The sequence below is a fragment of the Silene latifolia genome, chromosome X (assembly GCF_048544455.1).
Source record: "Silene latifolia isolate original U9 population chromosome X, ASM4854445v1, whole genome shotgun sequence".
Classification (NCBI taxonomy): domain Eukaryota; kingdom Viridiplantae; phylum Streptophyta; class Magnoliopsida; order Caryophyllales; family Caryophyllaceae; genus Silene; species Silene latifolia.
In genome coordinates, this window is record NC_133537.1 from 194,186,700 (window position 1) to 194,198,801 (window position 12,102).

At 36.3% G+C, this 12,102-nt stretch overlaps 2 long non-coding RNA genes across 2 annotated transcripts; one reads left to right on the top strand and one right to left on the bottom strand.

Annotated features, from left to right (window-relative positions):
* Positions 1-624: 624 nt before the first annotated feature.
* LOC141621682 (uncharacterized) lies at positions 625-3,986 on the bottom strand. The gene is made up of 2 exons (XR_012532572.1): positions 3,715-3,986; positions 625-805 (listed from the first exon to the last, which is right to left on the bottom strand). It is a non-coding gene; the product is annotated as an uncharacterized LOC141621682 (long non-coding RNA).
* A 423-nt stretch (positions 3,987-4,409) lies between these two features.
* LOC141621683 (uncharacterized) lies at positions 4,410-5,873 on the top strand. Its single transcript, XR_012532573.1, has 2 exons — positions 4,410-4,499; positions 5,466-5,873. It is a non-coding gene; the product is annotated as an uncharacterized LOC141621683 (long non-coding RNA).
* The last annotated feature ends 6,229 nt before the right edge of the window (positions 5,874-12,102 follow it).

The window sequence follows — 12,102 nt, forward strand, 5'->3', positions numbered from 1 at the left end:
TCACCATTAATTCGTGGCTCCAATCATTCAATGAAAAATGCTCCTTGTATAACAATGACCCAATTAGAGAACTACGCATTGGCATTGCTGAGGATGGAAATCTTTGCTATTTTACCACTTCTACACCTCCCACTCCCATACTCATGCCCACCTCCTTGGTAATAGGATCATGTGAAGGGAATCTCACAAATTCCAAGGTATACTTGTTTGATGAAGCAAGGAGAAATATCAAATTGAGTGGGAGTTCTAGCAAGAGTGTCCTTGCAACTGAAAGGAGTAATGGTATTATTAAAAGAAATGCAAAGAAGGGTAAGAACCCCAAACCCGATAATAAATTGGAAGTTGATAGTGAGACTACCACAACCAAAATCAAGAAGCGTGCCCAATCCTACCATGAATGTCATTATTGTAATGTCATGGGCCATTAGAAGCGTAATTGCCCCAAGTATTTGGAAGATATCAATGTTGGACTTGTCATTCCACTTGGTACTATTTCTTCCAAAATCTTTGTTATTGATATAAATTATACCTCCACCTCAACGTGGGTATTAGATACCAGTTGTGGTTTTGTAACACCCCTGATTTTCGGCTAAATTAAAACTTACTTTTACATACAAAACTGGCTGAAATACAAGGATATTATAATTAATATACAAAGTGTCTTATTACAAATCCTTTAAAAATAAATTTATACAAATAGATCCAAAAACTTTCACAAAGCTTTAAATAAAATCTTGTCTTGAAATAAAATCCATTTTGAACTGCAGTAGAAGTAACCTGAAAATAAACCAGAAGACAGAAAGGACTACTTCCATGACGAGTAGCCCAGAAGGGAGAAAACACATCAGCCGGAAAGCTGAGTAACAGATAATACCTCATTATAAGCGGCATAGTTTTTGGTCATGGCGTGGAAACACAGACATATAAAAATAAAAGAAACACGAAGAATAATAAAAACACTCCCCATAAACTACTCTCAAACTCAAACTTACTCCAAAATATAATAGATACCCTCATCCTAATAATTAACTCAATCTCAACTCATTACTCCGTCTCACTCATTACTCCGTCTCATTCATTACTCCATCGCATAATATAATACTCCAACTGCCTCATATCGCATTCTCATCGTCGACCCTAAGACCAGGACAAGGGGTTAGTGAACTGGCGGATAAGACCGCGAAATAATATATCCATCTCAATGTCAATTCTAATCTCATAATATAACTCAATAACCAGGGTCACTCTGGACCGTAAACACAATATGGCACAACGGCTTCATAACTCAATACTAGTAACCAATCTCAATTTCAATTTCAATATCGTCAAAGGCTCAATAATGAACCATGCTCAACACTTAGAGTAATAGTCTCTAAGCTACTCACCCACGAGTTAAGGTCAAAGGAAACGGCAATGATTACACAATACTAAAGCATAGCTCAACATATAATCCAACCTCAATTCAAATATTGGTAGTAGTTACCAAATATAATAACCACTCTTGTAATACCACTTAAATTTTCAATTTTCAATTTTTTTTTACTCAAATTTCGAACTTCGGAACGAAGTTCTTTTGTAATATCCCAAATATTTTTAACATTTTATTGAAGATAATATTTTGTTTGTATTACTTGAATTTAAGAGTTTGTTTTAAAGGAGTCTTAACTCTTATGTTTTTATGGAAATTTTATTTATAAGAGTTAAATAATAAACTTTCTATTATTTTCTAAATTTTCCAAGCTAAGTCCTAACCAACTTCCCTATAAAATCCCTATTAGCTCCATAAAAATTGGTTAACACAAAACCAAATTCCATAATTCTCTTTAGACGTTTGCCTAACTTTCTTCAATGTGATTAAATTAATCGCCTTTCAATTCTCTTAGCCGGCAACCATGTGCTCCCATCTTATATTTCTTTATCAATTGATCGCTAACGGCGATTCGTGAATAATTCCTTCCGCGCGTAATTTAGATCGAGTTCTAAGGTAACACGATTCTACCGATCCTATTGTTATTACTATTGTTCGAGGTTATATGCTTACATGTTAATTGTTATTAGTTTCTTACTATTCTTGTGTGCTTATTTGAGTTGAATACTAGTAATTGTTATTTTATATTGAAAGTTAATATTTTCTATTAATAAGATAATTTTATGTTTGTGAGAGGGGTGAGTCGTGGATCTGACAATTGCGGTTGCGTACGCAAAGCTGGTTTATTCTAAGGTTATGGTTTGGCTAAAGAAAATTCATATGGTTTGTAAACAAATGATCAACACGTCATTATCAAAGATAGTACATAGTATTTACCTATTTGAGAGATACATGGAGCATTAAGGGCGTGATTAGCTTATAGATAATGATGGTTAGGAGTATGGTGACGAGGTATTCATGACTTGCTCTATTCTATGGCATTCGGGTTGTATTGTTGAAGTAAGTTGTTTTTGGCTTAAAGCGAAATAATGACGTCTTGTATAGTATTGTTATCATTGTCCTTTTGTCCTAGGCATGTGGGTGAGTAGCTTAGAGTCTTACTCTAAGTGTTGAGAATGATTCTTTGAACCTTTGACAATATCGATATTGAAATTGAGATGGAAATTGGTTACTGGTATTGAGTTATGGGGCCTTTGTGCCATGTTGTGTTTACGGTCTGAGTGACCATGGTTGTTATTGAGTTATTTGAGTTGAAATCGATATTGAGATGGAAGTATTGTTTCGCGGTCTTATCTGCCAGTTCACTCACCCCTTGTCTTGGTCTTAGGGTCGACGATGAGAATACGATATCTGGTTACTTTGGAGTACTATATTATGAGACGGAGTAATGAGTGAGACAGATTAATTAGCTGGTTAATTATAAAAGCGAGGAATGAGTATTGTATTAAAGTAATAGTATGGAATAAGTTAGAGGTTCAGACTAGTTTACGGGGAGTGTTTTTATTATTCTCTCTGTTCATTTTTATTTTTACATGTTGTATTTCCACACCATGACCAAAAACTATTCTGCTTATATTGAGGTATTATTTATTAGTCAGCTTTCCGGCTGACGTGTTTTCTCCCTTCTGGGCTACTCGTCATGGGGTAGTTCCTTTCTGTCTTCTGGTTTCATTTTCAGGTCTTCCGCTGCGGTTTAAAGAGATTTTCAAGTCAAGTTTTAATTAAAGACTTTGTAAAAGTTTTGTTCCGTTCTGTTTTCGTTTGTATAAAAGAGATTTTGTATTAAGAGACTTTGTATATTAATTATAATATCTTTGTATTTCGGCCAGTTTTATATATAAAAGTTAGTTTTATTTAGTCGAAAATCAGGGGTGTTACAACTCTGATCTCTTCATATAACAAAATCAAAACCATGTAGTGAACTAGCGCCAATGTAACATGCCACTCGCCCACCATAATCATTACCATTATCAATTCCACCGCATGATTTAGTAGTAAACAAGTAACTCATACGCATAAACGGATTCTAACCAAAATCATGTGATTGCTAACCCAACTAATATGTACCGTAATTCACGCATCTTAAATAATCAACCCAAAACTTAACCCATCTCATAAATAACTTACTTAACAATAGAAAATATAGTAGCTAGTATTACAAATAATTCGAGTAACAATAACATGGTTCACAGTCAAAAATTAAATCAAGTACATATATAACTTAACATATAAGCATATAACCCCGAACAATAATAATAATATTAGGATCGGTAGAATCGTGTTACCTTATAATCAATCTGATCCTATAGCCCAAAAACGGAGGAAGAATGAAAATATTCAAGACGTCGCCAAAGTGGAATGATGAAACAATTAATCGAACAAAGGCAAGCAACGAAACTTTGTGTTGAATTTTCATCGTGATATCAATTAAACGGGTGGAATTGGTAATGTGAACAAGGAGATAAACATGGACCACCACTTGAATGTTACATGATTATTATTTTTCTTTGTACAGAGTTACAACCGTAAGAAAAGAAAGAGAATGAGATTAGGGTAGTAGGGTTTGGTTTAACAAATTTGAGGTACAAAAGAAAACTTAAGTAATATATATATATATATATATATATATATATATATATATATATATATATATATATATATATATATATATATATATATATATATATATATATACATACAAGTGAGCATCTCATGAGTCTAGCATCTTAGATGAGTCTAGCATATCAATAAGAACCGTTGGATCTTACTGATCCAACCGTCCTGATTATGACACGTGTCTTAATTTAAAAAAAAAAAAAAAAAAAGTAGGCGCACTGATATAATAAGAACGACACATTCATTATTCCTCATAAATTTTCACTTCGTTTTCTCTCTCTAAAACGTCTGTCTCTCCCTCTAAAAACCGCTTCACGTTCTTTTTCTTTGGCAGTTAATTCACTAAACCATAAATTTTTTCTGTAAATTTTATTACATCAAGCAAAATCGCACTAATCAAGTGAAGATCATTATTATATTTACTCAGAACAATCGTTTCGAAGATGACGAAGAGGTATAAAATCGCTCTATTTCATTATATTGTTTTTAAACTTATTTCGCCACTGCATGTTGTTGCTGTTGCTATTATTGTTGTTATTGTTGTTGTTTTTAGTGTTGATTATACTCTTTTTTCTTCAAATAATCATCGACTTAGGGTTTCTATTTTGCTCAAAGCAGGAAATTGATTTTTCCGCGAAAAATTAGGTTATTATTGTTGTTGTTGTTGTTGTTGTTGTTGTTAGTCTTGATTATAGTGATTTGAAGCGTTTATTAATTGATCGAAGAAAGAAATTGAGTTTCCAGGAAAAAATTAGGTTATTACTGTTGTTGTTGTTGTTGTTGTTGTTGTTGTTATTGTTGTTGTTGTTAGTCTCGATTATAGTGATTTTAAGCGTTTATTAATTGATCGAAGAAAGAAATTGAGTTTTCAGTAAAAAAAAATTAGGTTATTACAGTTCTTGTTGTTAATGTTGTTGTTGTAATTGATTTAGGCTAACTGTTTTGCTCGAAGAGAGTAACGGATTTTCTGCGTTCTAGTTTTTCGCTTCAAAATTAAGGTTAATTATTTGTAATAAATGAGCAATTAATGTGTGTTACCATTCTGCTTTCGATTGATTTATTTGTTCGTCGTGTTGAGTTATTTGTGATTTGCAGGGAATGTTCATTTTCCTGAAGTTAATAATATTTCGAACAAATCTCTGATAAGAATATTATTTCAGAAACCTGTCATAGTAAAAGTGTATCCCCTATCGTTTTAAAGGGCAGCAATTGCTTCTGTAACAGTGTTACTGTAGTTTTATATTAAAACAATTGTTTGACAATACTGTAACATTGTCTCATTCTGTGAGGATAATATCATTCTTATTCCATTCCACATTCTTTCTCAGACTCATCCACCATCATTCCTCTTCAGTTTAATAGCTGTAATTGTTTTAGTTTTAATGTTATTCTGTTTTGGTTTTTTGATAAACAATCTCAGGAAAGCAGAGGTAGTACCTGAAAAATCTGACGTCAGTAAGAAGGCCAAAGTGGAAGCATCGGAAAAGACAGCGAGCAAAAAAGCGCCGACACAGAAGCCTTCCAAACCGTCAGCACAGAAAAACGTCGAAGCATCTCATGCTGATCAGTATGTCCCTATAACTCTTCGTCGTGTTGAGCTGATTTGCATGAAATGTCCCTTTTCCTGAAATTAATAATATTTCTCAATAGATCTACATTAACAATGTTACTGTAACACTATCAGAGTAAAAGTGTATCCCCTATCCTTTTCAAGAGCAGCAATTGCTTCTGTAACAGTGTTACTGTAGTTTTATATCAAAACAATTGTTTGACAATACTGTAACACTGTCTCATTCTCTGAGGATACTATCATTCTTGTTCCATTCCACATTCTTTGTCAGACTCGTCCACCATCATTCTGCTTCAGTTTAATAGCTGTAATTGTTTTAGTTTTAATGTTATTCTGTTTTGGTTTTTTGATAAACAATGTCGGAAGCGCATTTAGTGGCGAGAAATCGCCGTCAAGAAGAAGGCTAAAGTGGAAGCTTCGGAAAAGACGGCGAGCAAAAAGCGCCGACACGAAGCCTTCCAAAATGCCAAAGAACGAAAAACGTTGAAACATCTCATGCGGATCAGTATGTCCCTATGACTCTTCGTTGTGTTGAGTTGTTAGTGATTTGCATGAAATGTCCCTTTTCCTGAAGTTTATAATATTTCTCACACATATATACATTAACAATGTTCTTGTAAACGATCGATAAGAATAGCGTATACTACCCCTATCCTTTTAAAGAGCAAAGATCATTACCTATCGTGTAGTAGCCGTAATTGATTTACTTTTAATCTTATTCGATTTTGATTTTTGGAAAAACAATGTCGGAAAGCGGAGGTGCCCGAGAAATCACTGCGACGAAGAAGGCAAAAGTAGCAAAGATCGAGAAGACACCTAGCAAAAAGGTGCGGACACGAAGCCATCAAAACCAACAAAGACAGAAGGAAGTCGAAGCATCTCATGCATCCGAGTATGTGTCTACAAATCTTTGCTCGACCGCAAGTCACTACTATTAGGGTTTATGATATATTGTCTCATTGTTATAGTAAAATGTAATCAATTGATCTTTTAAAAATTATTCGACCGCCATTATTCGTATTCCATTTGTCATTTCTTCAACGACTTGACTACCATCATTCCTTTTCAATTTAATTGTTGTTCATTATATTGTTATTGTAAACTTCGATTTTAATTTTTGAAAATAACAATGTCGAAAAGAAGAGGTACCGAGAAATCAGTTCCCACTAAGAAGGCTAAAGTGGCCGCATCAGAGAAGCCACAGAGCAAAAAGGTGCCGACAGAGAACGTGCCAAAGCCGACTAAGAAGATGAACCAGAAAAGTGTCAAATCCTACAAATTGAAAAGGCGACGAATGTGCCTACAGAGAGTCTACGCTGTGCAACACCGCTCCTTAAAAAAAGGTGCAAAGTGAAGGAAAGTAAGGTGCCATCGAAAAGGTGCTTAAGCCACCAAAGAAGAATTTAAAGGAGCAGGCGCGAATGTTCCGATCCAAAGAAAGTAAAAAAGAAACCAATGTGTCGAGGAAGAAGGAAAGCGAAAAGCCGTTGCATGATGTACCAGTGTTGTCGAAGGAGCAATCGGTGCCCATTGAGAAGCAAGAAAGTGCACCTCCTCAAAAGGCAGCAATTGTGCCAACGTCAAAGCGGCGACTAAGCAATCAAAATCGGTTGCAAAGGAGACAAAAGAAGAGGTGCCCAAAAAAGTTATCAGTAACAAAGGGTCGACCTAAAAACAAAGAATGGCCAAATCTGCAGAGTTGGTGACGGAAGAGGTGGCAAAGAAGGTGCCCAAACAAAAGACGGCGGAGAAGGTTGTACCAAAAAAGAAAGTTTCAGCGGCAAAAGAGCCAACATTTAAAAGCTAGTAAGCAAGAAAGAGAGCGTGAAGGTGTACGTAAAAAAGAAACCGACAAACGCAGTGCAAAAAGGTGGCGAAACAAAGAAACCAAAGACGAGTAACAAAAAAGAGACCTAGAGATAAGCCCATGTCATCTGAAGATGAAAGTGATAGAGATTATGAGGTTTCGGATGACTCGAGCGTCAGCTCCAAAATGTCGAAGAGGGCTACAACAGAGAAGAGACCAGCCCAAGACGGTCTTTGTCAATTAAAAAAAAAGAAGAGGTCTTAAAAAGTATGTGTCTTTCTAGTGGCCAAAACTTGTATGTTTAAAGTTTGATTTCGATTTCAGTGTTACAAAGAACACCTATCTTGTAACATTTTTATGTGTTTAAGTGCTACCGTAATGAGATGTCTTGTAACATTGTCGATCATACTTGTTTGTTAATTGATCTTAGAAGGAAATTAATTTTCCATTAAAAAATTAGGTTGTTCTTTGTTCTTGTTGTTATTGTTGTTGTTTGTGTCGATTATACTGATTCGTAATAAATTTAGCCTAACTGTTTTGCTCGAAGTGAGTAATTGATTTTCTGCGTTCTAGTTTTTCGCTTCAAAATTAGGGTTAATAATTTGTAATAAATGAGCAATTAATGTGTGTTATCGTTCTCCTTTCTACTGATTTATTTGTTCGTCGTGTTGAGTTGTTTAAAGTTTCAATGTTACAGTAACACCTTTACTGTATCCTTGTTTTGTTGCTTTCTTACTGCTGGTTTGTTGGCATAAAATAGTGTCACACTGTTTAAGCAGTGGTGCTAATTTACACTTCCTTAATACAAGCCGGATAAATACTCAACTAAGTGCAGGGCCAAGTCGTTGGTCGATGTTATGAGCAAGTTTTCCGTAAAGCAAAAGAAAGCCATTAAAGAAATTGGTTTTGGAGGACTATTGAAGATGAATATATCAGTAGTCCCTTCCGGGCTAACAGACTTGCTTGTTGAGGCTTTTGATTACGACAGTTTGAAGGTTCATGTAATCGAAACAGAGGAGTTTGTCTTTGTCACAAAGATGATGTTCATGACCTATTTTTTACCGCCGGTGAAGGGTAATAATGTGGTGCTGACGCGACCGGTCGCGTGATCCCAGCCGAGGACACAAGGTTAAAAAACAAATGGAGAAGGAAGTTCAACATCTCTACAGCACAGAACATCAAGCTAGATTTGGTGAGTAGTTGGTTTAAGAATAACAAGGGTGCCTGCGGTGATGAGTTCAAGCAGATGTTCGTTCTTTATGCGCTCTCCACTTTTTAGCGCCGACTCTAAATTATTCTCGTTGATTTGATCGTTGAAGGTGTGGACGATGTTGAAAAAATAAAAGGTTTTAATTGGTCCAAGTATGTCTTTGAGAAGGTAGTTGAGGGTGTCAAGGGGTTGAAGACAGGAACGGTTAAGTGTCTTTGTGGGTGTATTGTGGTGCTACCGTTGGCCTACATTCACCGGTTTGAGTTCCATGGCGAGGTACAACCAACCCGACTTACCTCGATACAAAGATTGGACAGATGAAAGTCTTTCAAAAAGAGTCAAAGATGAAGGAAAGATTGGCTGTCTAGGAGCCGATGAGATGTCGAAACTGTCTATCCTATTTGTCTTGGCAAGGGATCCCAGTGAAGGTAATGTGGCACCCGTGTAATATCGTCATCGTAATATGGTCACCGTAATATCGTTTCGTAATGGCTTTACCGTAATAACATTATGTTACCTTACTATATTGTTAATTATTAATATTAATTACTAATTACTAATATGTTTTTGTAAATAGGATGGGTAGAATCGATGAAGGTGAGGATGACGAGGAGTTTTTCTTAAGAGTAGTGAGGGAAGGGAGTACATCTTGATGGAGAAGCTTCCTGGCATTGAAACAGATGCCGAGTTGAAGAAAAAAGTTGTTGATGTGAGTTGTTTTTATAAATTTAATTGTCTGCAATTTTTACAACTCCCAAATCTGGTATCTAATTCGTTTCTTTTTCGTCCGGTTTATTGACTTAGGAGACCGACTGATGTTCTTTGATGTATAGAAGGGATTCCAACCTTGTTCACGAGAGATTTGCTCAAAGAATCGAAGGTTTTCGAATCAAAGCAGAAACAGAAATCACCACTAAAGCCTGAATACCTTAAATATGCCGAAGATGTTGTGCGAAAAGCTGAATCGTTGAAGAGGAGGGCGAATTACTTCCCGGTATATACAAGGTCCAAAGTCAGTAGGAAGTTGGAACCATTTCTACGAGAGAAAAGTCCTAGGACGTTAAGTCGAGAATCCTGGTAAAGAAAGTATTGAGCAGTTTAAGTGAGCAACATCATGAAGAAGATGATGAAGAGGATGAGGAGGTTCATGATGAGGACAAGCAAGATGAGATGGAGGATGGAGTGGAAAGTGATGATGAGGACGGGACTGATGATGGCATCAATGATGACGGGACTGATGATGGAGAGGATGATGATGAGGACGGGGATGACGATGGCGGCGATGTTGAGAGTCGTCTTAAAAACAAGAGGCTTCAAGAGGGTGGCACGGACATAGATAACGATGAAGAAAGTGCCGATGAGGAGGAAGACGATGAACAGGATGAAAAGGAAAAGGAGGACGAAGAGGAAGAAGACCAAGAGGAGAAAGAGGAGGATGTAAAGGATGTTAAAAGCCAATCTGGTGAAGGTAATAGATCGAGTAACAGTGTTACTGTTATTTCTTTTAGTTATAGTTTTACAATAACACTGCTACTGTAATATTTTATATATATTAATAGTTAGTAATATAATATTCAATTACTTACTTCTGATGCAGATGAAGAGGATGATGCAGAGGAAAAGGATGATGCAGATGAAGACGATGATGCAGATGAAGAGGATGAATCTGGCAAAGGTCAAGAGGATGATAGAGATGAAGAGGAGGAGGATGATAAAGAAGAAGAAAATGAAGACGACAAAGAGGGGAGTGGCGAGGATGATAAAGATGCATCTGATGAAGGTAATATAGTAACAATACTACAATAATCTAATCACTTGCACTAACACTGTTACATCATCGCTGTTATAGAGTTTTCATTTTATAAATAGTTACTAATAATCAACTACTTTCCTTTTAGATGAAAACGATGATGCTGATGAATATGATGCGTCAGGGCAGGGTGACAAAACAACTAGCGAGCTAGAAGATGGATCTGGTGAAGGTAATAGTGTAATGCTGTTATAGGCTTTCTGTTACTGGGTGCTTTTTTAACAAACAATTTAGTAATATATTTTCATTCATTATCGCTACGAGATGACAAGGAAGTGGCCGAAGGTGATGCATCGAGCCACTGAAGATAACCCAACTAGTAAGGCGGTGAAGAGGCATCTCCTGAAGGTAATTGAGGAATCTATTTAAACTCGTTGTGTCGAGGATGTTTCTTTGTAACAATGTTCTTGTGACGTAATTTTACAGAAATTTACAGTGTATCTATTGTGCCTTTTTTGGTTCAAAGAAAAATTGTTAATATATATTGAATCCAATTACCTGTGACACAGATGACGAGGAAGAGGCGGAAGTTGATGAATCAGGCAAGCCTGAAGACAACCTTGACCAATGATGTAGTCTGAAGAAGGATCTCCGAAGGTAATAGAGAAATCTATTTGCACTCGTTGTATTAGGCGATGTAACATTATTAGCATCTTTATTCGTAACATCGTTATAGTAACGCTATTCGTGTCGTAGTTTTATCGAAGTTTACAAAGTGATATATATATTCAATTATCTGCTACATGATGACAAGGAAGAGGCCGAAGATGATGCATCGGGCCAAGTCAAGAGAACCCAACGATCGAGGCACCAAGAAGGATCTTCAAGGTAATTGAAGTAGCAAATTTCTGAACAATCGTTAGTATAACTATGAGGCATTGTTGGTCCGAAAAACATTAGTAATTTATATTCAATTCAATTACTTGTGCCACAGATAACAATGAAGAGGCCGGTGATGATGCATCAGGCCAGGTTGATGAACAACCAACCAGTGAGGGAAATGAAAAGGAAGATGATGATAAAGATGAAGAAGAGGATGATGGGAATGAAAAACCAGATGAAGAGAACGATGATGATAAAGATGAAGACAGTGCTGGCGATATAAACAAAGATAACAGTAAGGAGGATGAAGCAACTGGTAATGAAGACGCCGATGGGAATGATGACAAAGGCAAGGAAGGAGAAAAACCTAGTGAGGCTGATGATGAGACAGTTGGCGACGAAGAACCAATAACTACTCAGTGCAGTCAGGTAGCAGAAGATGACGACGATGATGAAGTTGATATTGTCGATGATTGCAGTGATGAGATCCTGTATGACAATTACGACAAAGATACTGGCGACCACTATTTGTTATATGTCGAAACAACTGAAGACAGGATGCGCGTGATGGATCCTCGCTACGGCTACACAATCGAATGTGGCCTACCAGCTCCGGATCTAACACTTGTGTCCAAGACTATGATAAAACACAAGGAGATAATGGCGCCTATTCTTGAAGTTAGGAAAGAAACAATTGACTATTGTTTTATCGACGATGACGAGAACCTCTTAGATACGTGAGTACTTTATTTACTCTTGCACTGTGATAAACAAAACGTTTTACTTTGCAAGTGAATACTGTTTCAATGAATAGTTATTCTTGTTAAACTGTTACTCT